The sequence below is a fragment of the Dermacentor andersoni genome, chromosome 5, assembly GCF_023375885.2.
Source record: "Dermacentor andersoni chromosome 5, qqDerAnde1_hic_scaffold, whole genome shotgun sequence".
NCBI lineage: Eukaryota > Metazoa > Arthropoda > Arachnida > Ixodida > Ixodidae > Dermacentor > Dermacentor andersoni.
In genome coordinates, this window is record NC_092818.1 from 41,458,987 (window position 1) to 41,485,687 (window position 26,701).

Below are 26,701 nucleotides of genomic sequence, written 5' to 3' on the forward strand. Positions count from 1 at the left end.
ATTGCATTGATCGAGGCCTTCAAATGGTGTGCGTGGAAATACGGTGAAGTGATGCAACTGCCAAAATAGCCAATTTTTGAAATATTTGAATACTTCGATTGCTTTTGGCACCGGCAAAAATGAGTCAAATTGCAATCCGTAAGATTTTTTTTCGTAACGAAAAATTCACAGGACAGAACTTAAATACAGAATGGTAGCCCAAGTGACATAGTATAGCAAAAAAATATGTGCAGCTTTGAAGGTTCAGCTGATCGCCTGTAAAAAAAAAACAAAACAAATTCTAATCTTTTGCAAGAAGCTTCATGTTGAAGGAAAAAACAGCTTTCATAGTTGGCCAAAAAATATGTGATACATTATTGGATAGCTCTACATGTCTGCTATGCATGTGTGAAGTTAAAGAAGGCATAATTTTTAAATGCGAGAAATTCTTTTTTGAAATTTTGTCAGCACCGACTTTTCTCGGATGTGCGCACAGCTTGCCGGCTGGGAATGCGCACGACAAAGCTGGCTTTGTCTCCACGCAGATGACAGAGAAGCGGTGTTAGGGTCTGCATTTTATTGCCAAGGGCCACATGCTCTAACGCAACGAGGCTTGTGTTTGGTGTGGGCCAGGTAAACCATACAGCCATTGCACATAAACTATCAATACGAGGTCTTTTAGAAAAGTATCTGACCTTTGGCTGAAGAAAAAAAAAACTGGCATAACTGGAGCGTTGGAAACCTAATCACCCTCAAAGTAGTCTCCTTGGGACTCCAGTCACCTCTCCCAGCAGTGCTGCCATTGTTAGAAGCATTCCGAGAAGGCCTCTTTCCGAACGGAGTTTAGCTCAGCTGTCGTTGCAGCCATAATGTCTTCTCTTGTCTGAAATCGCGCTTCTTTCAATGGCCTCTTGATTTTGGGAAACAGCCAGAAGTCGCAGGCGGCCACATCAGGAGAGTAAGGAGCCTGTCGAACTACAGGAGTCTGGTTATTCGCCAAAAAAGTCTGAATCAAGTGCGAGAAAAGCATTGTCGTCATGCATACGCCAATTTCCTGTTGACAACTTCGGTATCTTGCGCCACACAGCATCCCATAGGCCATGCAGGACATCCCTGTAGTAGTCTTTAGTGATTGTTTGACCCTGTGGTGCGTACCCGTGGTGTACCACACTGCGGGAGTCAAAGAAAGCAGTCAGCAACACTTTAACGTTGATGCGCACTTAGCGGTCTTTGGTTGGTGACGTGGAATGCTTCCACTGTAATGACTGGGATTTGGTTTCCGGGTCGTAAACATACCCCCAAGACTTGTCACCAGTGATTATGGTGTTCATGAAGTTGGGGTCACTGTTTGTGGAATCCAGCATGTCTGTGAGACTTCAACACGAAGTTGCTTTAGCTCCACCATGAGCAGTTTGGGAACGAATTTCGGTGCAACTCTCTTCATGGCCAAATCTTCAGTGATAATGGAATGAGGATAAAATGTGCTGATGCCCACCTCTTCCACAATTTCTTGGATAGTCACACGACAGTCCCGCATCACCACGGGGTTCACTTCGGCAATGACCTGGTCATTTCGGCATGTTGATGGCCGACTGGAGCGTGGCTCGCTCTCCACCGATGCATGGCCGTCTTTAAACTGGTTGTACCACTCCTTAATCTGTGTGCTGCTCATAGCATAGTCACCAAAAGCAGTCTGAATCTTCGGAGTGGTTTCCACTTGGCTGTCGCCCAGTTTCTGGCAAAATTTGATGCAGTAGCACTGCTCCAGTCACTCCGCCATTTTCCTTGCAATAAAAAACCGACGAGAGCACTGTGTACTACCTCATTCAAATGCTGCGTCCCAGCAAGTCACGCTATTGGCAGGCAGGAAAAAACTCGTGCATGCGCACAAAGGTTCAAGGGCAGCTGATGAAAACGCACTTGTTACATATTCATCAGGTGTTCGCAAAAAAAGGTCAAATACTTTTCTAACAGACCTCGTACGTATTAAATACGTGAGGGAATCCTGCAGTGCTAAAAGATATGGTTCGTGCAGTTTACAAAAAGAAACATCAGCTATTATGTAGACAGTAAATCCAGAAAGAGCGCTGATATTGTTTATACAAAGCATTTTAAAGGGCATGTCGCAGTGCAATGCAACATAGAGGGAGCAGGACACTTTGTGCCCTGCTCCCTGAAGCCCAATGACGATGCAAGTAGAAAACACCTTCATAATTAGGACTGAAAACCTACATGAGTACGAACAAATTCTTGTGGTGTTGTTTGCTACCACTGTTTTAGAGCCGGAACATGCTCATCTACAAAAGTCATATGTGCCATGTTTAGTCTGATGTGGTCAGACACCATTGGCAACCACTTCTTGCGTTCATGTTAAAAAAATACGAATTGAGACTGCAGCTGCAGCGCTAGACGTCACCTGCCTTCGCAATGATAAAAAAGGCAGTCAGTTTGTTGAATAGTTCTTGTGGCTAATTATATTAACAATATTTCCTTACTAGATGACACGGCTTCATATATTTATGCTATATTTATGCTGTATGTGTGATCCACAAATCAACATTATAAAAAATAATTTATCGCACTTAAACAATAATACCTTTTTGTTACTTGTCACATGTATAGCAGACATGTAGGGCTGTGTAACGATGGGCGACATATACTTTTGTGCCAACCACCAAAGCTAATTTTTTTACCTTCAACACGAAGCTTTTTGCAAAAAAATTGAACTTTACAGTTTTTTAGCTGATCAACTGAACCTCCAAGGCTTGAAATATTTTGCAGCTATCCCAAGTCAACCAGTCTGACTTTATATTTATTTTGTGCCTTCTGTATTTCCCTACGTTAGAAGAAAATTCAAGCTTTGCAAATTTTGGCACTCACACCACTTCAGTCTCTTGACATGAACACCATCTGAATATTTGATCATACAATTTCCCTTTCAGAAGAAACGTGTATCAGTGCCTTCTAGCTTAGCTGGGCAAGAACAATAAATTTTTGCCAAAGTTCAAAAAAATTTTTGCGAAGGAAAATAAATGGGGAGCAAGAGTTTGGAGCTTAAACTATATCTGTGATGGTCAAAAAAACGTTGGTTGGTTGCCCTGGAATGACTCAAGTGTATGTACGAAAGCAAATTTTCTCATTGTACCTACTCAAAATCAAGCAAACTTGAAATGGTTTGCCATAATGGAACAGTTCTTGACAAAATTGGGTGGTTTGGCATGAAATGGCTTAAGATACTTAAAAAATATATTAATAAGGAAACACTTTCCTTACTAGAACCATATCAAAAACTAACATAAAAATGTAGTGAACTATAACAAAGCACAGCACTTGTATTCTGGATTGAGCAATCCAATGTGGACTTCTCAGGAGACTAGCATAAGTAACATAAATAAAATTAACATAAAAATGTGAAGGCATAGAAAGGCACAACATTTGTAAGCTCATTTGAGAAATCCAAATTCGGCCCTTCAGGAGACTAACACAGAACATAAAAATGTCGAGAGTTACAAAAGCACAACACTTGTGTTTTGGTTTGAGCTGTCCAACTTGGGCTCTTGAGAGGTTATTGGTCCCATGCGAGAAGCGAGGCCACAGTTCTTTACATAGGGCATGTTGGTACCAGGCAATTTGCAACACGTGAAGCCTGCAAAAACAAGAAGCCAGAACAAGTTTTAAAAAGCAACTTCCACATGCAAAAGAATGGCATGAAATATGCCCTCGTTATAATGAAATCGATTTATGTATTTGTCTTGCTTTATTCCAACTGTCCATGGCTACAGCTTCACAGCATGACCATTTAAATTTATTCAGTGCGGCACAGGACTTCACTAAGTGTCAAATGCAGGAAAGGGCAAAGAGGAACAAAACACTGTAGCAAAATAACTTTATGAATATCCTCAATGTCAAAGATGTGAGCTTTGCTTGCTGAGAAACGAAATGGTGAAACAAATTCATGTCGTTCATAAATAAACCTGAACTGACAACTAAAATTATTTCTTGTAACTTTCATAATTAAAATTTGCTGCACTTCACTGTGCTTTTCCATGCTCCAAATACAATAGTGTCATGTCACTACAACTGAGTGTAGCTTCATTTGATGTTAGGTTTCCTGAGTTCACATGCAATCGGAATGTACTTCTCGCCTTACAATGACTTAAGACTTTCTACATTAAAGAAGACACTGCTTACAGTGAAGTATGTTTTCTGCCTCGACGACTGAATTACTGTTCTAATGAGGATTCCGTGTAGTGCACCAAGCTGCTTAGCATGACACATGCAGAATGTGACAGAGACGAAGAAATGCCGTCTTTTAAGAGCCATATGCGATAGGACTGACTTCTTTAACCCTTTTAGGGTTCACTGCCGTACATCTGTGGCTGTGATGGAACGTTCTGAAAAAAATTTGCCTTTTCAGAACAAAGTGTTGCCTAGCATCCCACTGGAGGTGCTGCAACCTTCTGAGACTTCTAGTAAATATTCTTATAGTGCTGTCGCTCCTTGGGTTTCTCCAAAACTGATTTTTCACCTAGCTCCTTGGTGTCTGTCATTGCAGTAATTTGGGAGTGTTGCCACAAGTTTTTTGTAAGTTTCATTACACAAAAAAATTATGCTGCTTTATCCTGCATAAAAAAATAAAACATGTAAAACTGCAAATACTGAAATGGTATTGCCACTTTATTGTTATTTAAAAATATTATTTACCAGTTTATTTTTTCGGAATGTCACTCTGAAGAACTTAAATCTGCAATAAAAATATTAAGGGTGCGCGAAAAGTGATTTTTGAGGCTGAACCGAATAATGCTAGAAGCAAATCAAATAATGGATAGTTTCTGAATAATGAACAGCTGATATCACAATTAATGTAAGATGAGGCTCACATCCTAGTATTATTAAAGTTAGCAAGTTTCTGTCATTGTTATGTTATGAAAAGCTGTTTATTAAAAGCACAAATGGAGCAGCAGAAAGTTTCTTCACATGCACAGGACTCTTCAGTAAGCATAAATGATTGCTGTACAGCCTCTCAAGTACAGCTACTGAAGTAACGTAGCCTGGTCTGCTATTACAAGTTGTTACGTTTTATGTCTACACTATGTTATTGGAGGTGAAAATTTACCGTACTTTGGCTCAAATTTCATGTTTCATTGGTGTTTCGAAATATTAGAATACTCGCATTTACAAATAGTGACCATTCAAAGACTAAATTGAATAAGACACTATTCAATTCGAAAGTTTTGAGCATTTGCACACCACAAAAAATATATAACTCCTAAATTAGAGAGGCATATTTCCCCCAAAATGTGATCCTCAACGGGCTAAACAAGAGCGACAGAAAAGCCCATTTATCTTTTTGATTAATTTAAGCCCATAATCTACTTGGCAATGGTTCATAATAACCCTGTTAACAGGTAGGTGAAGCAAGGAAGCAGGAATCAATTCTAACAATTTCAGAATGGGAGTAGTGGACATGTCCGATGGTCTGTAAGAAGCTTTATACATTAGGCCCCAAGAGCCTATTCTCAATTTATTGAAGTATATGGGGAAAAGCCACATAAATATTTTTTTCATATCTTAGAATACACATAAATATTTTTTTCATATCTTAGAATACAAAGTGATAAAGTGTGCGTGAATAAATACGAGTCATAGGTTAAGTGCTTAGAATGAGTAAGCGCCCACAAAACATAGTACTATTGACAGCAATGCTTGCAACTCTGTCCCTGTTGTTTCTTTGATTGAAACAACCAAAAGAAAATTGCCACACCACTCAGGTTCCCTCTGCTAAAAAGCTGCTGTCTGGCATCACATGGACCTCCTTCAATATAGGAGCAACCTTAATTCGATGTGGTCTGTTAAAATTGGTGAAACTACTGTTTCACATCTCAGAACCTGGAGAGCTGTTTTGACTTCTGCAATTTGGTGAACATGCTCCTGCTCGAGCTGAGCAGTAACCACACTTGAGCATACCTTCTCCGCAATTCGCGTATTAGAATAACATTTTCAGGCTAACTAAACATGTCCTCCATGCCAATAGATTTGGAGCGTGCTTCACAGACAACTATTCCTTGCAATGACAGCCAAGTAACACTGCTAATGCGCAAATGCAGCTCATTTTATGTGGTGGAGCCACTAAAAACTTTCAGCAGTGAAGGCAGCTTTTAAATTTCAGAAGCATTTGAGTATGGCGGCATTACGCACTTAAGATCGTACGAACAGTCATTCCAAATAGTAGGCTATTGTCGCATACAACTGCACACACGGGCTACTTGAAAGTCGTTTGTTATGCCAATGGCAAGTTCATAATTTTAGAAAAAAATGTGAATGTAAAAATGCAACCAGAAAGGATGTATGGTACTTGCCTATAACAGCACTGACCCTGGTGGGGTCAAGAGCCTTTTTTGCCCCTTGGTGTTATTTCCAAAGCCCAAATGGCCCATGAGCTCCTCCTCTGTGAACACATGGTGAAGCAAGGCCCTTGCAAACTTTCCTGGTCCACCATGGCAGGCCATGGTAAACTGTGCCAGGATAACCTTCTCAATGTGCACTCCTTCAACCTATGTGAACCTGCATGTTTAAGTAAATGTTAGCAAAACAGTTTTAAGCCTTTCAAGCACATTCACACAACAGCCCTACTGCAAATAAATTACAAAAGTACCTGTTGCAAATCTAGATTGCTAAACTTGACTTCTTACAAGCTTCTTATGTTGTCTGGATGCCACATGTTTCAGAAAAACAATCCAGCACAAACAAGAATAATAAACCAAAGTATCCAAACATCTAGTACTTGAAAAAGGGGAGTACCAGCGAAACACAAATGACACGCACACAAGGAAACGGCATTAGACACGGACGGACGTTGGGACGGACCAGCGTCCGTCCCTGTCTAACGCCTTTTACGTGTGTGCGCGTCCTTTGTTTTGCTGGTACCCCCCTTTTTCAAGTTCATCACGCACCAACTGGCCCAAGAGCTTGCGCTAATGCACATCTAGTACTATTTATTGTGATTACCATTCTTAGGATACTTCATATTTTCAGGTGTTTGTCTCTATTTTCCCATCCATTTGTGTCAATAGGTAGTCCATGGTCTAATGGGGAGATTGGGCTGCTATGTTGAGGGAAGAGTTCAAAATCAACCGTAGGAACAACTTGGGTGACTGGGTATGCGACCCTGGGCATATGCCACTTTTCAATGAATCTCCTTCCCGCTATCTTGGGCAACTGCTGCTGCTTGTGTTGGCAAGCAGCATTAGGAGCTCAAAGAGGGACATGATTGTCGATCATTACTAAGATTACCACTACACGTCACGTTAGCTTGCTGTGCTGCAGAAGTAATATGTGAGATTCCACTCCACTGTATGAAATGTACATAAGCTGCAAGGACAGTATGTGCCAACCACCACCTCAATTAAATTAATCGACTCGCAAAGCACAGGCTGCACAAGGTCACGGAGTGAACTCAGAAGTTTGTGGACAGTCAGTTGATGTTCATGTCAGGGACCTCTAGGGAAACTCAGTCATTTCCTCGATGTGCATCATCGTGCCGTCATACATTGTATTACAATTCTGTCTGTCTCGTTGTACCACCGTTCTAATAGTCATCACGTATCACCACAATTCAAAATATAAATAGACACTTATATCTACTGTTTATTTAATCTTTATGGAGAATACTTTGAGCATGAGTTTTTGCAAAGATCATGAATTCTACAGCTTAAAGGAGCACTAAAGCAAAATTAAATTAATTAAATTCTGGCGTTTTAAGTGCCAAAACGACAATCTGATGTTTAGGCACGCCTTAGTGGGGAACTCTGGACTAATTTTTACCAAATCAGGCTGCAAGGTACCTGGGCAGTTTTGTATTTGACCTCCATCAAAATGCGGCTGTTTGATCCTGTGACCTCGTGCTTAGCGGAGCTGTGCCAACACCCCTAAGCAACTACGACATGAAAGCACTAAAGAGAAAAATTATTTTAGATGTATCTGTACATGATCTTCCTACTATTCAAGAGATTCACTCATACCGTGACAAGAGGCTGAGTAAACTGTAAAAGCAGCAAGACGAAAGATTGGTGGCAGTGCTGCCTTGAAGTTACCACACCCGCTTGCTGTGACGTCATGGATTTTGATGATGTCTGTTGAGGTGTAGCAATTTTTTTTACAAATAAAGATGTTCTTCATCGTATTCCAAAAACCCAAAATAAAAAGCGTCAGGAACGTTTACAGAACCAACACAGCCCAAGTTTGAAAAAATACTTGGAATCCATGATGTGACAATGAGGTGTCAGCACAAAGATTTTGGGGCGATACTCAGAAAATTGAACTTTGAGCTTTATTTTCTCTAATAATCAAACAACTACCAAGAAAGTTACAGAAGTAGTTATTTACCACGACGCATTATTTTACATTCATTTAAGGTGTCATTAGTGTCCCCTTAATACAAAACAAGGAATGCACTTGGCTGCGTAATAGGTTAACATGCATCACTGGTTCTCATTAAGGTAGGATTATCAGTATAGCAAAGGGCATGCACTGGCTGCTCCAGAGGGGAGCCCTTCCACTTCCCCTCAACCTCCCAATTTCCAATTTCTTTATGAGCAGTGATGCAATTTCCCTATCTTAACGAGACATAATGCCAAGGAGATTAAAAATGCCATACTGGTTACAGCATGTGGTGACCGGCACTTCACACCGTCCAGCTCGGCATCAATCTTTTTGGAATTTGGCCCTTGAAATGCATAAAAGCCCCGACCGCTGCTCGTTCTTCAGCCAACTTTCTCAAAGGGTGCTGCTGTTCTGGTTTGATACCTCTAGCTGTGCACTGCTGTATGACATAGGTCATAATACCTTCGTTCTGGTAAAACTAGAAAGATGTGCACTCATGCAGACCACTAATGTCCACACTAAGTTTCTGAACGCCCCTCTCATATCAGGCATATACACTGAAAAAGGCACATTCCGCGTTTAATATGTTCACAAGTGACAATGAAATTCACTCCCAGTCCCGGTGCAGTTGCAAAGTCTTTAAGCTGAGTGCTTAAAGGCACCATGTCTCCTAATGAAGGCACTCTGCACCAATTGATCACTGGAGCAAATGCGTTGCAGTTGCATCAGCAATGTTCTTGTTTTTTCTGCTTCCTGCAATACATTTTCACGGTATCACTGTATTTGATCATCGTGACGCTACAGAATGGATGGCCAAAGAATTCACTTTTACCGTTCCAGCTGGGGCCTCTCCCAGCTCATTTTGAATCTGAAAAAAGATGTCACTATTAAAACGTGAAGCCACGATGCAGCAAAAGCGACAATCAAAAGAGCTACATGGACCATTAGGCTGACATAAATGGACGGATACACATGACTAGTCATTGAATACACTTAAGTGTGGCCGCTCTTGCCAATGGCAGTGTGAGCTTGTCAAAAAATTTATTTCACATTCCTCTAGTTACTTTAAACATTATTTCCACGCATCTACTTAACTGTTATGGCCACATATTAAACGCAGCTCCTTCATATAAAACCAGTGTTACATTCCTTTACTCCCCGTCTACCTGATGCTACTGAAGTTTTGCTTACTCTCAAAGAAAGAATTTCACAGAACTGCTCTTTCGACAAAGCATTATTCCAAGCTTGTGGCAAAGCGCCGTGATTTAGTTCACAACGATGCGCTCCCCTTTCAATCTGTTCACTCTATAGTGCTCTGATTCAAAGCGAAAATTGCTTTTCGACATAACTAGCTGCTTCTATGGTCACAAGAAACAATGCTAATTATTGATGTTTATGTTGCCGATAACGTATACATGCCGCCTCGAAGCACAGTGGGACGACAACGCAGATATGCCAGGCATCTCGTTCCTTTACTGATTTTAAAACTATTGTTAAATCAGTTACTGAAGTACGAAAAGCTGCAATTTCACGAAATTACATTATTTTGAATGTTGTAGGACCTGGAGTGCCATGAAATCTGCCTTTCCGTGAATGCAAAGAGCGCCTACGCGAAGCCGTTTGGGCGAAGCACTCGATGGCGACGAACGGAGAAGATGAAAAAATAAAGTTGGATGCGCGCGACCTGGGGGAAAACAAAACGCACGCGGTTGGCAAGGCGTATAACTCGATGATTTCGCAGCACTCTGTGGCATCACCCCTATTGTATCTCACGCATCGCATGTACACCCTTGAAATTCTTTATTATTATTGCGCGACAGCCTCCTCTGTGTTTTCCGATCGCGCGAACATCGGCCGCACGGCGCGTCAGATAGTGGCCTTGAAGCACCGCGGAGTCACTCGATCCTGATGGGAACAGCGCAACAGAATACACTTTCGCCAATCCCACCGCACCCCCCCCCCCCCCCCTTTTGCTGAAAGCTCGCTCACACGCCTTGTACTAGCGTGGCGCAAATGAAATATCTTCGATTACAGTACAGATCGGATGGTTTCACGTCGCATTGTTTTGCGCTCATTAATAAGGCTAACTCAATCGGTGCTCGAACACCGTATCAGAAATCATGGCGTACAACATGCCCTGTTTTAGGTGGCACCACATAGCTGCCTTAAGTCACCACAAGCGGAGTGTAAAGTTAAGCCAGGACAAAACTCCACGTTATCTGCCACAAATCTAGTGCTGTACAACCCATTCTCGCAACGGAAGGATAGTACTAGGAATGAAAACTACAAAAGAGGCGCGCGGAAGACACGCACAAGCGCTGAAATCATTTCCCCGCTTCCGTTCACCGCGTCGCAATGGACGAACAAGGGGAATTCGAAACACTCACTTACCCTTGATGTCGCTGAGTCGGAGGCGATCATGGCGATCTTCGAGGCAACAAGTCCATAAAAAGCGAGCAACACGCAGGAATATTCCAAAGATGTCACAGCGAAGCACACAAAGAACACAGAAAATGCAGGAAACTCTCAAGCTAACGGCTTGCACGAACTCGCCGGAATGCGCCAAGCATCAACAGCGCAAACGCGCAATCATACATGTACACTCATACAAATACACGCTTATATTATCATAAATTGTACCATTGGATAACAAATTATGTAATTTCATGTTATTACTGAACAATTGTTGCGATTTGCAAGTGTATAAAAGTTTTTTGCTTCGCTTCTTTGATGAACTACTTTCTTTAGCGCAGTAACGCAGTGCACCGGCCGGAGCTAATGGCATGCGCGGGAAAAGGCGCCAAATTCAAACGTCACAAACGCCGCGCTAATTTGTGCGCGCACAGTTTTCATCGTTCGGATTTAAAAAAAAGTAATGCGTGCCGCAACCATGCGAACTGAACTATTGACCAGAAAAGTACAGAAATGTCGCTGTTTGTGCTTCTTATTTCGACGTCATGGCAAACTGCAGGCGGTCTTCTCATTCTTTAAACATTTGTGCGTGTGCTTCTGCGCTGTGCGATTTGTCACCGAGAACGTATAGCAGCGCTGATTGTGCTTGGCGGCCAAGCAGATTCCCAGCACATTCGCCAGCACCCCGTCTATGTCACAGAAAATAATTTGGCCTCCATGTGAAATATGAGCACCATGTCATACATATCAGCCAACCTTTTCGTTTCGTTCTGTTGCGCGCTAACGGTGTAACATCTAAGCCAAACGCACTCTGTAAAAACGATGTTCACTGCTTTCTTCGCCGCAACCGCCGTGGTGGCGTAGTGGCTGAGGTGTTGTGCTACTAACCCGAGTGCTTGGGATCTAATGCCGGCCGCGGCGGCTGCATTTCGATGGGGATGAAATGCAAAACGCCCGTGTACTGTGCGTTCGGTGCAGGTTAAAGAACCCCAGATGGCAAAAATAAATATGGCGTTTCTTACTACGGTGCGGCTCATAATCAAAGCGTGGTTTTGGCACGTCAAACCCCAGACTTCGATTTTGTTAACGTTCTCCGCCACCTTGACCATATTTAACATGGAGGCATGCAATGCCGTTTCCTAATTAACACACAGCCAGGGCACTGGCCCCTTATAATGGACGCCGATGGAAATGCAGGATGCGTCCAGTCATCGGTTGTTTGTCACTGCTTGCAGGGACGTTTGTCTTCTGAAACTGCATATATATATATATATATATATATATATATATATATATATATATATATATATATGCAGGGTGTTTCTGCTAACTTTAGGCCGAGTGTAAACTCTATGACGACGCGACTAAATGCATGTTGCTCCCTTTGGTATGTAGCGTGTCGCGCTATTTGTGTATTTTTGCTTAATTAGCTATTTAGTCAAGCATAATTAACCAACTTCTGAAGCAAGGAAGTTAGGAAAGAAATTCCAATTAGAAAGTTGCAGAGCTGTTGGCAACACGTCCGAATAAACAGTTTCTGTCTTTCTATCTGTTAAGTATTATTGTTTTTCACCTTACTGCGGATGCTCGCGAAATAGAAAAAGCACCACGTGACATATGCCCGCCTGCGAGTCGTGATTGCACTGCTCCTAAGCCTTCTGCGCACAAACGAAAACATACCATTTAACCGGTGTGAACACCCGTCTGCTTATCGCCATCATGAACCGCAGCGAGGGAAGCACGTCGCTGGCGTCAATACCACAGCCAACGCCTTCGTCACTGCCCTGTCGCCTTTTAAGCGGCAACACACCCTGCTCGATGGTATGCTCGTTTGGGAGCGCTGCAAGCACGGCGCGCAAGCGGATATGTCAGGTGATATTTTTTTCTATTTCACGGGCATCCGCAGTAAGCTGAAAAACACGAACACTTAATAGATAGAAAGTGAGAAATTGCCTAATAGGACGTTTTGCAAAGTGCTCTAGAGCTTTCTAATTAGAATTTTTCGCCTAACTTTGTTCCTTCAGAATGGCTAATTTTCTTGACTAATTAACTACTTAGGAAAAATACAAGAATAGCGTGACACGTACAAGAGTGAGCAACATGCATTTGGTCGCATCGTCTTATGGTGCATCGGCATATTTTTAAACTCTGAGTAAAGTTAGCTGAAACACGTGTATATACGTCTATGGTTCAAGTAACGTGAAACAACACCCTGTATATATGCAATGGTGATCAAGTGATCAGTAAACCAACATATATGTGCAAAAGACGCACACATACATATGTGCGTGTGTTTTTCACATGTACTTCGAAACTCAATATTGCTTGTGACTCAATTTTATTCAACAATAAGTTAACAACATTTAGTCAACGACTTTATTGTTGGAAACTACTCAACAATGGTTCAATAGTCAATACTATTCAACAATATACCAACAGAATTTAGTCAACGACTTTTTTGTTGTGAACTGCCCAACAACTTTACTGTTGAATTATTGCCTGTGGTTTCAATAATTGTTGAGGTATTGTTGAAAGGCTATTGAGTCAACAATTCGTCAACAATATGCCAACAACTTTTCAACAGTCATTTTCATAAGGGCTACTTCTGTTTCTGTACACACAGCACCTATTGACCTCCAATATGGATACACAAATAATTCAATGGAACGTCAGAGGTCTTCTTAGAAACCTTGATGACGTGCAGGAACTCATCCACAAACACAATCCAAAAGTGCTGTGTCTACAGGAAACACACTTAAAATCGAAACACACAAATTTCCTCCTACAGTATGTTACGTTTCGCAGAGATCGCGATGATGCTCTCGCATCATCGGGTGGTGTTGCCATTGTTATTTAGAAAGGCATAGCGTGTCAACGTTTGCAGCTACAAACGCCCCTTGAGGCAGTGGCGGTTCGGGCTGTTCTCCTCAACAAACTTATCACTGTCTGCTCGCTCTACATACCCCCCATTACAAATTAACTAAACATGAATTTCAGTCCTTCATAGATGAATTGCCAGAACCTTACGTTGTGCTTGGGGATTTCAATGCGCACAACTGCCTGTGGGGCGACTCTCGTATAGATGCGCGAGGTCGCCTTGTTGAACAGTTCCTTCTTTCTTCTGGTGCGTGTCTGCTGAATAAGAAGACACCCACATATTATTCTCTCACAAACAGAACATTTTCTTCAATTGACCTCAGCCTAGTTTCTCCGTGTATACTGCCTGAACTCGAATGGGAAGTTACGAATAATCCTTACGGAAGCGACCATTTCCCCATACTATTAAGAATACTTAAAGAAGACGAATATCCACCACAGGCTCCTAGGTGGAAGATTGAGACAGCAGACTGGGAGAAATTCCGAAACTCAACTAGTATATCATGGGATGATATGTCCTCGTTAGGAATTGATGCTGCTGTGGAATATTTTACAGCCTTCATAATAGATGCCGCAACTAAATGTATATCACAAGTAAATGGATTGGCATGCAAACGGCGTGTCCCGTGGTGGAACGACGATTGTAGAATCGCTCGTAAGAAACAAAACAAAGCGTGGGGATTACTACGCGCCTCCCCCACTGCGGAAAATCTTCTCAATTTTAAAAATGTAAAATCCCAAGGCAGGCGCACCCGCCGACAGGCCAGAAGAGAGAGTTGGCAGAAGTTTTTATCCGCTATCAACTCCTACACAGATGAGGCCAAAGTGTGGAACAGGGTTAATAGGATAAAATGGCGACAAACATACTCACTTCCTTTGGTGAACACACAAGGTGAAACACTGAAAGATCAGGCAGATTCACTTGGGGAACACTTTGAGAGCGTCTCGAGTTCAAACCATTATTCGCAATCCTTTTTGAAATACAAACAATAGAAGAATGTGTGTCATTAATACGAAAATCCAGACAGAATGAACCCTATAACCGGCCTTTCACTATTGCTGAGCTGAGAGCTGCCTTGAACACATGCAAAAGCTCTGCACCGGGACCTGATAGAGTCATGTACGAAATGATCAGAAACTTACATATTGACACCAAACTTACACTACTCACGCTTTTCAACGCTATTTGGGCTACGGGGCACCTCCCATCCACATGGAAAGAAGCGATTGTGGTCCCTGTTCTTAAGCAGGGTAAAGACCCTTCCTTGGCGGCAAGTTACCGTCCGATAGCTCTTACAAATTGTCCTTGTAAGCTGTTTGAAAAAATGGTTAAGCGCAGACTTGTACATTTCCTTGAACTCAGCAATATGCTCGATCCCTTTCAGTGTGGCTTCAGAGAAGGGCGGTCCACAACCGACCACCTTGTGCGCACTGAGGGAAGCATTCGCGACGCCTTTCTACATAAACAATATTTCCTATCCGTATTCCTCGATATGGAGAAGGCGTACGACACTACGTGGCGCTATGGAATCTTGAAAGACTTGTCGGGAATTGGCATCCGTGGCAATATGCTCGTCCTAATAGAAAGCTATTTGTCGAACCGTACATTCCGCGTGAAAGTCGGGAATGTATTGTCGCGACCTTTTACGCAGGAAACTGGTGTACCCCAGGGAGGCGTGCTCAGCTGCACTCTCTTTATCGTCAAGATGAACACGCTACGTGCTTCACTGCCACCGGCCATTTTTTATTCCGTATACGTAGACGGTATACAAATAGGTTTCAAATCCTGCCACCTCACAGTATGCGAGAGACAAGTACAGCAGGGCTTGAACAAGGTTTCCAAGTGGGCAGAAGAAAACGGATTTAAAGTTAACCCCAACAAAAGTTCTTGTGTGCTTTTCACAAGAAAGAGAGGGCTCATTGCAGAACCCAGTATCGAAATGTATGGCCAGCGAATTCCTGTTAACAAAGAACACACGTTCTTAGGCATCATACTTGATTCTAAATTAACTTTTATTCCACACATAAAGTACCTCAAGGCCAAATGCTTAAAAACAACGAACTTACTTAAAGTGTTATACCACACAACATGGGGCAGCGACAGGAAATGTTTAATGAATCTTTACAAGAGCCTCATTCGATCACGGTTGGACTACGGTGCCGTGATCTATCATTACGCAGCCCCGAGCGCGCTAAAGATGCTAGATCCGGTCCACCATCTAGGAATCCGACTGGCCACTGGAGCTTTCAGAACAAGTCCCATCGAAAGTTTATATGCAGAATCAAATGAGTGGTCACTACATCTGCAGAGAACATACATCAGCCAAACATATTTCCTGAAAATCCACTCTAACCCTCAACATCCATGTTTCAATACCGTTAACGATATGACATATGCTACACTCTTTCATAATCGTCCCTCCGTAAGACAGCCTTTCTCGCTGCGTGTGAGGGAGCTTAGTGATCAAATGCATGTCCCACTCCTGGAGCTCCGCCTAATGCATCCAGCCAAGCTGCTACCTCCTAGGGAGTGGCAGCTCATACAATGCGATATATCTTTTGTGCAAGTCACAAAGCATGCTCCAGAGATAGAAATCCAAATGCATTTCCGGGAACTCCAGTACAAATATTCCTGCACGGAGTTCTACACAGATGCATCGAAGTCACACGACGGGGTGTCCTATGCAGCCGTCGGTCCATCCTTCTCGGAATCGGACGTACTACATCCGGAAACCAGTATCTTTACGGCTGAGGCCTACGCACTCTTGTCGGTTGTAAAGCATATCAAGAAATCAAACCTCCAGAAATCAATTATATATACGGACTCCCTTAGTGTTGTGAAGGCCTTGATGTCATCCTGTAACCACAAAAATCCGGTAATTAATGAACTCTACTCTATCCTGTGCAAAGCATATATATCTAACCAACATGTGATTATATGCCTGGACATAGGGGTATCGAGGGTAACGTTCTAGTGGACCAGATGGCCACATCAATTTCAATGCATGTAGTTAATCCTACTCCTTCGGTCTCTGTCACAGACCTGAAGCCTTTCTTAAGAAGAAAACTGCGAAAGTACTGGCAACGCTTGTGGGACCTGGAAATAAATAATAAACTGCATGTAATAAAGCCACAATTAGGTTTCTGGCCTCCTGTAACAAAATCCCGCCGGACAGATGTCCTATTCTGCCGTCTAAGAATAGGACACACTTTTGGCACACATAACTTCTTACTCACGGGAAACGAGCCTCCAACCTGTGGTAGATGCGGGGAGAGGCTGACCGTCCTCCACGTCTTACTGGAGTGTCGGGAAGCCGAACCCGAAAGAAAAAAACATTTTCTCTTAGCATACAGGCACCACATCCCCCTTCATCCTGTTATGTTACTTGGTCCAGAACCACTCTTTGACACCAACGCCGTCTTAGGTTTTTTGAAAGATGTTGTGTTGCATGTTATTAGCCCCACATGTTCGTAGCGCTTCCTCTCTTCAGACGATGCCGCTGCGATAATTATTTTTGAATAAGCACATGCCTCTAGGCCCTTGTGGTTCAAGGGCTCTGGCGAGGCTGTAGTGCTGTAAGCAATTTAACGTCTCGCATATTTTAAACAATGCATCATTCTTTTACGATGGATTTTTAATGTTCATAGTATTCGTCATTAGTCATCGCCATAATTTTATAGCACGTAGATTTTACGCACTTTACAGCGACTATTTTTAGGCCACTTTAGAGCCAAGTCACTTTACAGAACTCATTATCATCACCGCGAAATCACTAACACAGTCTTGGCGCTCTTTGGCCATATCTGGCCCTTGCGCCACTAAACCACACACATTCATTCATGCTGTCCTTTGTCGAGTGGAAACCGATACAGCCAAAGGAGTTCACAACATGTGCACACGCCACAGCTGATCCACGCTGCACGTTTGTACAAGCAAGAGCAATTTCAGCTTACTGTGGTTACTGCTGCACCCAAAAGCGACACAGTGGTTCCTCAACAACGTTGTGTGAACCGATATCACATAAATTTTTCGCAGAACAAGCTATAACATCTTCAAATTGTTCTGCAGCAAGTGATGCAGTGTGTATTTCTGTGGTTGATTGCCAAATTTCGGTAATTTACTGTCCTTTCTACCATGCAGGGTACACGTGCATTCACTTCAAGACGACGACCCTCCACCTCAAGTACAGCCTCTCCTCAATGATAAGCATCGAGATTAAAGTAAAGGAAAATATTGCATCCGCAACCAGACGCATACTATGGGTTTCTTTCATTTAACCTCCTGCATTCAAGGACGCATTGATATGCCCAATGAATGTTGTTAACTTCCTTTCGTTGAGTAATGTCTAACATGCAGAATCTGTCCCACGTGCATGTTGTAAAAAGTGCTGTATCTTCGCTGGACATACATACATACATACATACATACATACATACATACATACATACATACATACATACATACATACATACATACATACATACATACATGGTGTATATATTAAGCACCAAAGAGAGTCAGGCACAGGTAACATCTTTAAATAAAATCTGAATGTCATTGGGACACATCAAAAGATGTTACCGCACGTGGTGGCTAATTTTGTTATAGGAGTGCTATGAACACCAGCAATCTAATGTATGAGCTCGTTAGATATTTATCAGGAAGACATCGGAAAGTCGCAAGAAAACTGCTCTGGAGCGCAAATTAGGATGACGTTCCATGCTCACAAGAAAAACACTTATCAAGAATTCAACAGTAAGATGGTGGCCAATATGTTTTAAAATGCCATTAGGAATAAATAAAAAAAATCCGAAGAAACTCATCAGAAAGTCTAATGGCTGTGATGCGAAAACTCGTGAGACTTTCATGTGAAACTCATCTCATATGTTCTTACGGGCTTACTCGCGCCTGCACGGGAGCGGCTGGCTATCCCTCAAATGAACGTCTCGTGATACGCAAGCGCTTCGAACGCCGACAAAGAAAGGGCCGTGCGAACGTAGACATCGCCGACGCGGGTCGCACTGCGATAAATCTTTGAGAAACCTTTCTTGTGTGCTTAATAGTCTACTGACGTGGAAAATGTTGCCTATATATAGATATCTACTTAAAATGACTGATGAGACGTAAATGCTATAGAATAGAATTAAACTATTTTGCATCGAATTCATGACTCGAGTCCTTGCATATGCCAAAGAAAATTTCACAGGACCCTACGTTGAAGCATATTAGCTGTACAAAGCTATAAAAGAGAAGTTGAACACTGCCTGAAACTGTGACAAAACAAGGCCAAGCTCTCAAACGAATCATGAAAGTGAGTTATGAAAGATATCACTATCAGGAAAATAAGCGTTTAAAGATTATTCTGTGGATGGTTGAGTGTTGGTGATGACAGCCAGTAACGTGGAAAGGTCTACGTTCTCTGGTAATATTACGCGGAATATGAAACGTGATACAGACACCAGGAGAGAAGTAAACAGACACACATTTTTAAAAGTATGTACCAACAGCCCCAGCAACAGACACTTCTACCCTGAAGGAGTTTGAAAACGAACAGAATGTAAGCGCAATTACGTCGGCAGTGAAGTAACTGAAATAACAATAATCCAACAGTGCGGGAACAAGTCGCAGTGCTCGTGTTTTGAACCAGAGGTGATATATGCCAAGAAACTTTTTCTAGACTCAATCTATGATGTTACTATTGTATCAGTCGACACTCCTGAGATGCAGGTCAGTCGATAAATTCAGCCACAATCATTGTTCAGAGGAAAAACTGGCGACAACATTATGAATTTTTTTATTGGCAGTGGTATAATATGAGCGATATACGGTACGACTAGGTCGACTAGCGCACTCGCCGGCAGCGGCGAGATGTCAGCGAAGTGGAGTGCAGAACAACCTTATTCGGGAAGATTAAGAAAATCCACTTCCGGCCGGCGTTCGGCTCGCCGGAAAGCTTGCAGAACCTAAACTCCCCTTAGAACCTTAATTTCGGTAGAGCTTTATAATGCAGCAGTCGGTAAGCACATGAGATTAGTTGTAACAGTTATCGCTATTGGTGGCATCCCAGCCCGATGCCTGAGTTCACCAGAGCAAAGAGCAGACTCGTAGTATGAAATTATTCACTTCGACAAATTACTTTTCTAACCAGCAATATGAGCGCTGATCATAATTACACGATGTGGAACGGACACACTGCGCAACACGTGCAACTAGGCGTGTGATACTACAGCCCTCACAGCCGGTGCAATATAAACGACTTCCAGTATCTCATGGACCAACGCAGATAGTAAATTCAAATGTGCGGAAAGAATGTAGGCTGTAAGAAGTTTTCTCACTGAAATATAAAATAATCTCGGTCACTATCACCGGGAGAAAAACCACGGGAAATTTACTTTTATTTTTATGCGTGTATACCGTACTTGTACGTCAATAACGACAGCACCAATACAACGTAAGAATGGACTTATGAACTATCGAGAGAAGAAAAAAATGCGCTACTATTATTACATGAGCTCATTCACCAGAGAAATAGGAAACAATGCTTAACAGCGGATGCCTGCAGGGTTTCATTCGTGGTTACTGTCAACTTTGGTGGAAAAATGAAGGGTAAGGACGAGGGCTGACTTCCTTGTCACTGCCGGCCAGATAGGCGTCGTCATCCGTAACGCACGCCGCGGTTAATGGACAAGGCTCATTCAGAAGTTTCCGTGATAGAACTGAACACGGCAAAACGCTTCACGAATTCCATGGTGGTGTACCGCGCCACCTCGAAGACCGCTCTCTTGACGTACCTGCACCACAGCGCCGATCCCATAGCTTATGATTGCGAATGATACGCCGTAACCACATTCATGCGCCGCTTGCAGCGTTCTGCACCGTGAGAAGGAACATAGTGGAAAATGCACAGTGGCAGCTCCCAGCCTTGCCCTAGGTGGTACTGCAGCGGGCACGGAGCGCACGGAGCACACGGAGCGCAAGGTGAGCTGGCAAATATAACATTAAAAAAAAGGGAAAACGCATTATAATCGCATCTTGAACCAGACAATAACATGAGGTGCGTTCTGATGTCAGGAATTTCTGCCAAAACCTCTCCAGAACAATTCAGAGGAATTGAACAGGGTGAAAGAAAAGTCGTTAAACAAGCAGAACGGTGACTAGTGCTCATTTCGATCAGACCTACTGGCCGCCTAGGAGGTTCGCGCTTTTCACTAAACGGCACCATCAGGGCAAATTTTGCACCACACATGATCAAAGTAGGCACCGGAAATGGTGAGAAACAAACACTTAGCCACCAGTTAACAAGCGTAATAATGGCTATTCCACAAACTTAAGATGCAACAAAGGGCAGAAAAAATGATTGTTGCGATTGACGCTCTTTCCTGTCCTGAAACTTGTTTTGGGCTCGTGATTGCACCCTAACTATGCGTAATAAGATGAACCAACTATCCCAACAGCAATATTTGTACGCTTCATGATTATTGTTCTCTCCTACTTCCACAAAATGGGGCAAATGAAACGTAATTTTTGACACTTACTTCTTGACTTTATAAACTGTACAAACACACAAGTAGCTCCCAATTTACTATTACCTGCAGACTGTGACACTGCTGGAGTAAGTGGGCATGACGCACACTGAATGCAGGCCATTTCAAAAATAATTACACTTGTCAACCCGACATGAGGAAGCGCTAAACTGGCAAGTGCCCTTATCGGCCTATCAGCGTTGTTGTTTTCTATAAGTCGGCAGACTACGGCGGTCCCTTAATCCTGCACCCTGCACCTGAACATCGCCTATCCTGACGATCTCCACCCCTCAACTCCGGCCAAGCGCACCAGCTTGAGCTCTGACCAGACGATGACAACCTGGGATAGGCTACTTTACCTATGCTACGACGAGCATATACCATTGCCAAGCCGAATATGATCGAGCAACGCTTTGGTATTATTGTTCAACTCATGGGGCACCTATGTACCAGCCGATTGAGGTCAATGGCCAACGGTAGTGACAGAGGCAACTTTCGAGTGACGATCATCATGATCGGCGATCTTCCCCTCCTGTTAAGTGGTTGATACGGGGCCGTGTGGTCTCCGTGCAGTAGGATGACAGCCAGTGGGCGGTTGCTACTTCCGGCGACATGCTGCGTGCACTCGACAGGACGAGGTCGACGAGGAATGCTGGACCAGGTGCGTGTCCAGGAGTGGTTACGGCCTTCTGGTTCCTGCAAGACCTCTACAAGTAGGACGCTCCACCAGCTGGTCTACCGCATCTTCGCGAAGCATACGTCCGGGAATCCAACCAGGTTTAGGGCCTTCGGATGCCTAGAAACCAAAGGTTACTCGGTTGTTGCCTGCTCCACTGGTCCTCGTTGGGTGCAGCAGTCAGCAAGGTTTGTCCGCCGCGGGGGGTGCTGCGTCGTCGCTGCAAGCCGCAGTGGGCCAGTGCAATACTTGCCTTCGCTGATAGAGGGAGAGTATGGGATCTCCGGAATCGGAGTCAGCATTCAAAGAAGTGGAGGACAAAGTGACTCGTGTGCGCGAGCAGTAGTTCGAGGCGCTCTTGGGAGCGGCCAGACGCTGTTCCCACAAACTGTAATGTTTACCAGGAAACGCTCGTGGCGAACACTATGCACGAAGGGGGGCTTTCTGGTTAAAACGCGGTCTCTTGCGTTGGACACGATATGGCGGAGGTAAGCGCCATATGGAAGTGTGTCACGAAAACAGGCGTGGCGCTCCGTGGCCTCAGAGATATCCGCGCGCCGGTGCACTGAAATGGCGGACGCCGTAGCCAGTATGGAAAGGAATGGAATGGAAAACTTTATTGGTTCTTTAAGATATTAGCGAGTTGAGGGCGAAGTCTTCATTCTTTAAAACTTTGGGTCCTCTTCAGCCTTGGGTGGGCCCCTAGTCCAGGGGCTATAAGGGCTCTTTGGACCCCTAGCTCGCAGCTGGTGAGCCGGCTCTCCCATTGCTCCGCACATGGTGTTGTATGTTTGTGGAATGTCTTGTTTCTCTCGCATTCATATGTGATGTGATATAGTGTTGGCCTTGCTCCGCACCACTGGCATACGGCGCAATATTGTGTGGGGAACATCCTGCTTAGTATGTAAAGATTTGTAAAGGAACCCGTCTGCAGTCTACGCCATCCTGCGGCTTCCTCCTTCGTCAACGCTTTGTGTGGTGGGGGGTATTGGAATCTTCGCCGTCTATATAGGTTTAGCAGCTCTGAATAACTGTCCCCGCAAGTAGTCTGAGGCTCTCCCGGGGGGACTGAGGTGCCCGCTCGGATGGTGAAGCCTCGAGCTAAGCTGTCCGCCCCTTCATTGCCCTGAATCCCTGCGTGGCTTGGTATCCAGATTATGTTGTGTGTAGGTTGTCCTTCAAGGAGCGGTGCTCTACTAAGGATCTTGCGTGCCGTGCTGCTTATTCTACCCCTGATATAGTTTCGGCACGCCTTTTGTGAGTCTGTTAGGATGTTGAGGGATTTTCTATCCTGTATCCTTCCTCTGCTGCCAGTGCGACAGCTATTTCCTCTGCTTCAGTTATGTCTGATACCGCTGCCGTGAGACTCGTGATTAGTTTGCTTTGATTATTAGCTACTACCGCTACTGCGTGTTTCCTGTGTTCTTTTGGAAACAGGGAAGCATCTGTGTAGACTGTGTTGTCTCTCTGCCCCATTGTTCTTTCGTAGAATTCTGCCCTAGCCTGTCGCCTGCTGGTATGGAGTTTGGGGTCTATATTGCGGGGGACAGGTTGTATGCGTAGTTTCTTCCTTAGCAGGTCCGGTATTATTGCCCTACTATGCGGTTTTTCTATTTCCCAACCCAACTTTGTCAGGAGCGCCCTTCCTGTTGTGTTACTGAGCCTTCGCGCTTGTGCCTTGAGCTGGCATTCTTTTAGTTCTACAAATGTGTTGCTGATTCCCAGTTGCATCAGCTTGTCATTGGATGTGTTTCTTAGGAGATGAAGGGCTGTTTTGTATGCCTTCCGAACGATTGCTTCGGCTTGTTCTCTTTCGGCTTCGATGGTTACATGGTACGGCAGGGAGTATGTGGCCCGGCTGACCACCAGGCTGTTGACCAGCCTGAGGGTCTCTTCCTCTTTCATGCCGTATCTCTTGTGCGCAACTCTGCTGATCATGCGGCCCACTTGTCCCGCTGCTCTACTCAGCAGGCAGAGGGTGTGGCTGCACCTCCGGCTGCCCTGCAGCCACATGCCGAGGATCCTGATCATTTTCTGTTCCGGAATGGTTTCACCTTCGAGTTTTACTTCGAGTGGGGCATCTGTTGTGTGCCTTCCCTCTCTGAGGAGCTCAGACTTTTCCGTGTAGCATCTGAGGCCTCTTTGCTGCGTGTATTCCTCGATGCAAGCGGCGGCTTTCTGTAGCGCTTCTTGCTTGTTCCCTAGTGATCCTTCGATGGTCCAGATGGTTATGTCATCTGCATATATGGCATGACTGATGCCCTGGACTTCGTTGAGCTTCTTCGCAAGGTTGACCATGGCGATGTTAAAAAGTATCGGCGAAATTACCGAGCCCTGCGGAGTGCCCTAGCATGGCGTTTGAAAGGTGTCGCTCCACAGGTTTCCGAGGCCTACTGTCGCTGTTCTATCTGTGAGGAAGCTTCTGACATAGGCGTGTACTTTCTTCCCGCCGTTGGTAGTGTTGAGTCCTTCCATAATGGCGGCGTGGGATACGTTATCAAAGGCCCCTTTGATATCAATGGCCACGACGACGTTCTCCCCGTTTTTCGGCATTGGTTCGAGTACCTCTTCTTTTAGTTGTAGCAGGATGTCTTGGGTGAATAGGTTTGCCCGGAAGCCGAACATGGTGTTGGGGTACCACCCTCCGTCTTCTAGGTGCGTTTGGATCCGTCGGGTCACAATTCTCTCGAACAGCTTGCCGAGGCACGATGTTAGCGAGATTGGTCTGAGGTTTTCAATTTGTAGTTTCTTGCCGGGCTTAGGAAGCATGACCACCACGGCGTGTTTCCACTCCGCTGGGACTGTTCCGTCTTCCCATAATTTTTTTTAGGTAGATGGTGAGTTGATCTACTGCTTCTTCACTGAGGTTTCGTATTAGCGAGTTGCCAATCTTGTCCGCCCCTGCCGCCGTGCTCTTCGTGGTTGCTCGTATGGCTTCGACAACTTCTTCCCTTGTGATGAGCCGGTCTGTTGTGGGGTTCTCCTCTCCTTGGTAGTCGCCTTGATATCCTTCCACCGAGTCTTTCCCATAGCATTTTTCTCGTACTGCTTGGAGTAGCTGGTCTTCGGTCTTTTCAAATATTGGTGAATTAGTCTCTGAATAGATTTGTTGCTTTCTGTTTTGCTTTTCCTTGGGTCCATTAGTGTTCTGAGGATCTGCCACGTTCTAGCTGTGCCGAGGGTGCCATTCAGTGAGGTACTAAACTGTTGCCACCCCTGTCTCGCTAGCTGCGTTGCATATTCCTCCGCTTGCTGTGTTATTTCAGCAATTTTCTTCCTTAGTTTCCGATTTGGTTTTTGGCGCTTCCAGCGCTTGGTTAGGCCCCGTCGTGCCTCCCATAGTCTGAGGAGTCGCTTGTCCACTTCCGGCGCTTGTTCTGTTCGATCTACCTCTTTGGTGCAGAGGTCCTTGATTTGCTGGAGTTGTTGGCTCCATTCTTCTACTGAAATTATATCCCCTTTTAGCTGTTTGCAGTGGATTCGGAAGGCGTCCCAGTCTGTTACGGTTGCCTTACCAATTTTCCTCTTGATGCTTTCTGCTTCCGTGCTGATCCCAATGATGTAGTGATCGCTTCCCAGATTTTCTTGCAAGTTTTCCCATGTCCCTTGCTTGGCGCCCCTGACAAAAGTTAGGTCGGGACATGTGTCCACACTGACGCTATTCCCCTGTCTAGTAGGTTGGCCCTCATCTGTGAGTAGTTCGCATCCTATGTTTTCTGCTGCTGTACAGATGCTGCGTCCCTTTTCGTCTTCAATTCTGCTGCCCCATAGCGGGCTTCTTGCGTTAAAATACCCGGCTATTATCAGGGTGTTTTGTCCCGCTAGCTTTTTTGCTTCTGTAAAGAGTTTAATGAAGTCTCCCCTATATTTAGGTGGGCTGTGTAGATTAACTATGAAGGTACTTTTAGCTTTCCGCTTCCTTTTGGGGATTATCTCGGTTACTATGTGTTCGAGCTGTGTATCCTCGAATTCTTTGTGTGAAATGGTGGTGATTTTGTTGCTAATTAGAGTAGCTGTTCGTCCGTTCTCCTGGCAAGTATATCCTCTCAGGGCTGGAATACAGTTTGTCTCTTGTAAAAGTATTAGATCTGGTGGGGTTCCTCTAGTGCGAATGAACTGCTGTAGGAGCCCTTGTTTGCGCTTGTAGCTCCTGCAGTTTCATTGCCATATCTCTAGTTGGTTTTGTCCTGCCATGTTGATGTATTAGAGTTTGAGTTCGTTCCCTGGGATTCTGATCCAAACCTGCGTTCATTGTGGAGCCGGTCTCTGGCGTAGTTTACAGTTTTCTGTGTGTTTTGATTCTTTAGATAATTTCGAAAGCTCTGATCTTCCATGGCTATTTTTTTATTTAGCTGCTGCATTTGCTGTTGCATTTGCTGCATCATTGTTTTCAAATCGTCTATTGGAGAGGTTCCCCCTTCGTTAGTCTGTAAGCTTCCTACGCTCTGCTGCGGAGGTGATGATGGTCTGACAGGCGGAAAACCTGCTTTTCGCGTCTCTTGTACTTCTGCTATTAGTTCACTTATTTGTTTCTTGAGTTGCCTGTTTTCTTCACGGGTCTGTTCCTGTTCCCTCCTAAGATTATAATTTCCGCACTAAGCCGTTTTTCGTTTTCTGTTTGTGTGTTTGTGTGGTTACTGTTGTCCGGAGCAAAAAGCGTCTTGGGAAGGCCGGCTCCCCAGCTCACCTTAACTCCGCCGCTCTTCTTCTGTAGTTGCTTCGGCTTCGCCCAGGCCTGCTGACCGCCCAGGGGTGGGTAGGACTCGTCCCGCTTCCGGCTGCGGTGCTGGTCTCGGCTGCCACTGCGGCCCCCGCTGCGTCTCCTCGACTTGCTCCGGTAGTCGCCTCGCT

The 26,701-nt window shown here is 44.3% G+C and overlaps 1 long non-coding RNA gene across 1 annotated transcript; it reads right to left on the reverse strand.

Moving 5' to 3' along the window:
• Nucleotides 1-2,765: 2,765 nt before the first annotated feature.
• Nucleotides 2,766-11,201, reverse strand: LOC126530060 (uncharacterized). Its single transcript, XR_007599357.3, has 4 exons — nt 10,753-11,201; nt 9,194-9,229; nt 6,339-6,543; nt 2,766-3,625 (listed from the first exon to the last, which is right to left on the reverse strand). It is a non-coding gene; the product is annotated as an uncharacterized lncRNA (long non-coding RNA).
• Between the last annotated feature and the right edge of the window lie 15,500 nt (nt 11,202-26,701).